At 45.8% G+C, this 6,367-nt stretch overlaps 1 long non-coding RNA gene across 1 annotated transcript; it reads left to right on the plus strand.

The window, feature by feature from the left end:
* The first annotated feature begins 289 nt into the window (after nt 1-289).
* On the plus strand, nt 290-4,973 carry LOC121135957. Its single transcript, XR_005873075.1, has 3 exons — nt 290-633; nt 2,992-3,060; nt 4,670-4,973. It is a non-coding gene; the product is annotated as an uncharacterized LOC121135957 (long non-coding RNA).
* Nucleotides 4,974-6,367: the final 1,394 nt, after the last annotated feature.

Raw genomic sequence — 6,367 nt, forward strand, 5'->3', positions numbered from 1 at the left:
CATTGTTCAGACACATGGGCGAGTGAGCAATGGTCGCATGGTTAAATGAGTGGATGACTCTTGCCGAGTTAAGTGGTTGGGGCAAAGGCCTAGACCATCTCTGATATCTGGGGAGTATTTTCCGTCATATTGGGAGTAGGGGAACACAAAGGGCCCAGAAGTGGGCTCTAAGTTCTTTCATTTGGACTGGCTATGGCAAAGACAAACCAAACGACAGCAAAATCAAAAGACAGGTGGCTCTGCATTGGGTAGAGATGACATCTAACACCTCTTACTTCCTATGATTCACAGAAATGCCAGCATGTCATGAAAACCCCGGCTGAGAAGTTGGGAAATCCCCTTCTCAAGAGTGTCTGGACAAAGTTAGAAGCCCTGAGACTGTACCAGGAGGGAAGAAGACAATGTAGGACCTGGGTTTGGGGTTAGTCCTGGCTTTTCTTGGGAAGGAGCCTCTGCCTGTGGATATAGGAGCTTTGCCAATGGGACAGAGGCACACTAGGACAGATCCAGCAAGAGTCTTGGCATTCAGTCTCTCTTCTCAAGGGCTCTTCCAGATTCCGGATTCCTCATCCAACCGTTTCCAGTGATTCCTGACACCTTGACTCAAGAGGCTGACCATCTCAGTTCACTCAAGTGAGTATCTTATGAGTCCCAATCTCAGATCCCTTCAATGATCCCTTTTCCTTTGCCTAAAGTCAAACAGAAGGAAAAGGACCCATGCTCACAAATGCTTTTGGTGTATAACTTAGGCTACATTTATGCCGCCATCAGCAAAGTTTCCATTCACCTTTTCTGCAGTCATCCTGGTAAAAACCAACCATGGGAACTACCAGTTACCAAGAATACATTCTGTCTCAATTGGGCATAAAATACTGAGCTTCAGCACCTTGGTGGGGTACTTAGAAGTAGGGGCTGCAGTTGAGCTGACTCTAAGATAGCTTTTCTATGAAAAACAGAGGAGGGACAAAAAAGAAGAAAGACTGTTATTCTCCAAAATCTTACTTTCCCCCAGCTTTGCAAGACCAGCACTCATAGAATGCTCAGGCTAGCAATGGGATACAGTGCCTGGTGACCCTTTGATACCTGTGCACTAGAAGGAAAATGCTAGAATGGCTGAAGGGGCTAGGAGATGTTTGGAATGAAGAGAAGCATCCTTTCTCAAGCCTCTCCCTTCATGGTGATGACATATTTGTTTATCTAGTTCTCCAAGCATCCAGCCATCGAGGAGGGTAGAGAACAAAATACCAGGGCAGTGGCACTAAGGCCAAGGAATTGTCACAGGGCAATAGCTTGCTTCTTGCTCCCTCCCCTTCCTTTCTTCTTTTGTCCATTTAATTGTTCCACAAATATTCCTATTAGCAGAGTTACCAAGTCCAAAGGAATCCTCTATAGGGTGCTGGGGAGAGGGCCGTGGGATCTCAGTGATGTACTCCAGCGTTTACACTCTGGTTAGCTAAGGAACTCCATGAATCTGAAGGTGTCTCCTTACAGTGGGATAACATGGTGTCTGCCTTGGAGGGATGGGTGAAGCTCAAGATGAAGTCATAGATGGAAGGCACCAAAAGGAGCTGTCACTTCATAGCTATATTTATATTAATTATAATTTAGTCATCCAATGAACTAAAACTGGCTGACTGTGTCTTTGCCCGTATATATCAGTGTATATTCAATGGATGGTTCTAGTGTACTTCATTGCTTTTTGTAAAAAGCTCTAAAGGACCAGGGCATTAGCATTCCTGCTTTAAAAAGTAGGTACTATCAAAATTGAAGCTTCTAGAGATCCTAGGTTGGAAAAGATAAAAGAAAAGTGAGGATAGAGGTGGCCAAATCACAAGCCTTTGACCTTCATGAGGACAGAATGATTCCTGAGATTGGAAGAACATTGCAGAATAGAGCTAATACCATTGGTTAGAGTCTGAGATGAGGTGTGTCCATCTGAAGCTCTCAGATCTAGGCTCCCGGCTAGTCTGTGCCGCTGAGGCAGCTGTATTAGAACACCTGCTTTCTGGGATGTCTTCCTCAACAACTCTCTTTAAGGTCCAGGATCTTACCTGCATTTGAAAGCCATTTTATGCATATTAGGCAGCCTGTACTCTGAAGCCTTTGGGATGCCTTTCTTAGTCCTGACCGCCTCCTCTCCATTTTCAGCTAGAGGAGAACCTTTCAGTGTTCCTGCCCTGTAACTATCCTTGTCTGTCCTTCCTTCCTTCCTTCCTTCCTTCCTTCCTTCCTTCCTTCCTTCCTTCCTTCCTTCCTGTCTCCCTCCCTCTCTCTCCCCCTCCTTCCTCCTTCCTCCGCTCCCCCGCCCCCCCCCCCCCAGCAACAGAGCTGTTTTCACTTTGCATCCTGGGAAACACCAAGTGACTTCTTTGTTCCTTGGGGCAGACAGCATCTCACCCAGCCCACCTGTTCCTTCCCAGTGGCCCCTGAGGCTTCAGAGTTTGGTGTCCTGCACATTTTGACTTAGAGAACAAAAGAAACTATTGAAATGTCATATGTCAGCCACTTCCTCCTATTCTATTAAAACACTTCTCTCCAAAAACATTCTGGGAGGAAAAAAAGAAAAAGGGAGAAAACAACTTTGGGGGAAACAGTAAAAAAAAAAAATTAAGAAGGGGGAAAAAAGACCCGACAAGTCCAAGCCCACTTCAGGGAGTTGAAACATCTGCACTTTCTCAGCAGTTTGAAAGGAAACAAAAAATTGCCAAGTGGTATAAAATTTGAAGAAAAATTACCCAAAGGAGGAATGGACGTTAAGCACGCTTCAATTCCCCACTATGGGTTGCCATTTGAAGCACTTTCTTGTCTCCTCTTTCTTTCTGATTCACAGTGTGTCTAAAGAGGTGAATTGGGCACACAAAACCCAACCTCCTCTTGCCAGGGTGGGTATGAAATATGAAGGCCAGACGATTGTCTGGGCTCAGTGCATTGGAATAACATTGGTTAAATTATGGATAGTTTTTGAATAGTGTCACTTTTTTTTCTCTGCAGATGGTTGTTCACACAAGGAGCCGGGTCTGCATAATTGTATCAGTAATCAGCAGTAAGGCAATTAGTTGTGTAAGTGTGCTATAATCATTCTAACAGAAGAGATGACGAAAAGACAAAAAAAGGGAGGGGGGGACCAACATGTCTTTTCTGAATCCATCAACTGACAGCCATAATTAGATATATATAATTGAAAATTCCACAGTAGGGGGGCCAGATTATACAAATGAATTTTCTCTGCTGCCCTTATGCATTTTTGTCTTTGGCTGAGCATCCCCCCAGGAGAGGCAGAAAACTCGTCATTCCAAAAGAGTGCATACTGTACTCGGTATTGTTCTAGACCCATGATGTCAGCATAGCATTTTTTTGTTTTTGGTGTGGGGGCGTGGGCAGGGGGCTGAGGTTAGTGCGGTGTGAGGACAGTGCATGGGCTGGTACCAGTCACACTGCTTTGAATATCGTTGTCAGCACTGTTGTTCGGAATCTGTTCTCAGCTAGTCAAATGTCCATCTTTTGGTTTATAGTGAAATTCTGGGTGGGTTGATTTGACCGTGGGGCCTGGTAGACAGGCATTATAGCAACTATGATACTGTAGGAACCCATGAAAATGGTTAAGTTCTTTATGCGTCAAAAGAAAAATGAACACAGTGGTAACGAGTCCACACTAGTTTGGGATCCCCTGCATGTCAACGCCGTTGTACAATACGATCTTCAATGCACTTCTGTGAAGAAAGTTTTTCACGGAAGCTGCAGGGCCCCAGGGATCTCTGAAGGTATCATGTGGCCTCATCCTGGGCCGAGGGACAGTCACCTCTAAAAGTGAGAATGGTGGCATTTGAGGGAGCTCCTTTACAACAGGATAGTTCACCCACAGTTTTCATAGGAAAGAGGGGACTCTATTTAACCAAAGCCTGATTATCAAAACCTATAATTACATTTGGTTAAAAATTCTTAAGTGCCTATGAGCTTGTGGAAACTGTGCAGAAAAGCTTAGCACCGAATTAATCAGACTATAGGTCTCCCATCAGACCGAAATCTTCTTTTTAAATTGGAAGTGCATCCCCCAGCTTCCCCCCCCTCTCCTTTTGAATTCACCAATTCTTCTATAATTTAATTGGACAAATCTTAACTGTGATTTTTCCCCCTCCCAAAGAGGGGCACATTGCGGCCAAGGCTTTGTTAATTAAGCTCTTTAAATGCCCCCAGCTGTGCAATAAGTTTTCAAAGCAACACAACTGCAAATTTATTTTTTTAAAACATTTTGTGGCTAGTTTTCAATCATGTATTATTCCCCCCCTCCTTGTTCTGAGGATGGGAAAAAACAGGAAAAATCTCAGGGAGAGTTCCCATGCATTGTGGAATCTTGGACAGACAGTCAAATTGGAGGTGCCATTAAGTGGTGTCTAATTGGAGCCTGTTTAGTGGGGGCGGGGTCACAGGGGACGATTCTTTGGGCTTGTAGGCAGCATGGGCATATGCACGCTGTCTAGAGATTATTTACAAGAGTACCAGGAAAGCAAAACTCCCACTGGTGTCTGAAGACAGTACTTCTCTAAACAGACAGAGGAGGCTTTGGGATGAGAGGTCTAAGTCAGGACCTGGGAATTGTCTCTGGTCTCTTTGGGGTGCTGGTCTCCCCTAAGTGTATTGTAGCCCATGTTCCCGGTTCTTCCCACCCCAGCTCAGCTGGGGAAAACGAGGAACTGGAAGAAAACTGCTGAAGTGAGTTTGTGTTAGCTCTACCGTCCACAAAGTGGCTACGTCTTAGATGCCTTCATTGGAGCCGCTGGAGGAAGATGAGCAAGATGACTCAGAGGGCAGTAGTGATCTGCGGCTGTGGCTGAAGACCCGAGTTCAGTCCCCGAGGCCCACGTGATGGAAGGAGAGAACTCCTGCAAGTTGTCCTCCGACCTTTACACGTGAAGCACGTGCATATCCACACCTATCTATCAACCCCACACGATGAATAAATAAATAAATCTAAATGGGATACAATTTTTAAAAGATGCTAATAAGTGACATGATAGTTAAGAAACTAGTGGCACCCAGTTTAAAAGATTCAGACCGTGGCTAAGAGGTCCTTCATAGTTCTGATGATTCATACTTTAATTTTTTTTAAAAAATACCTTACCACTCTTAAAATTGAGACTAACCAACATGGAGTTCAGGCAATACATGTGTCAAGTGGTGGCTGGAAACCAGTGCACCGTTCGCCTCCTACTTCGGCCCATCTGCACACGTGTCTGTGTCGATGGGGGCCAAGCCTCTCATCCTGAGTGCCCGTGCTTCCCTGATGAGGAAAGTAATCGTCCACTGACTTGATCATTTTAAAACTCTGTAGTCAAGACATGTTTTCGATAAATCTGGCCTTGGAGTGGAGTCACCTAGTACTGGGACATGATGTCAGTTCCCTTTATGGCATGGCCTGTGGAGGTCAATTGCATGGCTCACTGTTCCTTGTAAGCCAAGCTTTTTGGCCACCTAAAGGATGGAGGCTGCATCTGGATGCTGGAGGCTGAGCCTGAAGGATGGAAGCTGAGTCTAGGGCATGGTGTCTGGGAGAAGGAGGCTGAGTCTGGGGTGTCTTTCTCTTTGGTTTGCCAACACACTGAAGGCGCTGTGGCTCTCCCGCATATCTGTGATGTGAATTTCACAGAACGGCCGTGTGCCCTGAGTGGAATAAACCTTGGGAGGGAGCTGCGGCAGGATGACCACTTGCGGACTTTGTGCCAACTGTGCTTGGCCCAAGGCAAAGGGAAGACAAGGTTACTACTGATAGGTTCAGGGCAGGACAGTGTATCCTGTCCCTGTCCCCATGGTATAGCATGCTGGTGGCTGTCCATCTGGGAAACAAACCTCTGTGAACACTGGGATACACAAGAGACCCATCTGCTGTTCTTCTGTCATCCCCAAAGGCTCTTAAACACATGGCTTCACTGATGCTCCCAGGAACCCAAGCTGGACCTATGAAGCAGGTGTATCAGTGCCTCACAGAGAGACCTCCCTGAGATGAGACCGCAGAGGGCAGTGTCCCACTGCTATATAGTCCTGCCTCTGTTGACCTGGCAGGCTTCTCTCCGCTGAGTGCTGTCCCTGTCAACCCTCCTCCCTTTAGCATGCCTGTCAGTTTCAATATGAGGAACAAAACCCCCAGGTAAACCCCTAAACAGAATGAAATTTTCATTTCCCAAGCTTCATCCTAACATGGCCCTGCACTCCTGTCAATATTTTTCTGCCTGTAGCAGACACTCTACACTTTCCTATAGCTGTTTTGCTTATAGTACCCCACTGAGGCATGGTATGCAGGGCCTCTTATTACTCAATTATATGTGGGTGCTATAAGACTTCTGCCTTCCGAATGTCCCAATGTCATTATCAA

Source organism: Mesocricetus auratus, unplaced genomic scaffold, assembly GCF_017639785.1.
Source record: "Mesocricetus auratus isolate SY011 unplaced genomic scaffold, BCM_Maur_2.0 Super-Scaffold_100045, whole genome shotgun sequence".
In the NCBI taxonomy this organism is placed as follows: Eukaryota; Metazoa; Chordata; class Mammalia; order Rodentia; family Cricetidae; genus Mesocricetus; species Mesocricetus auratus.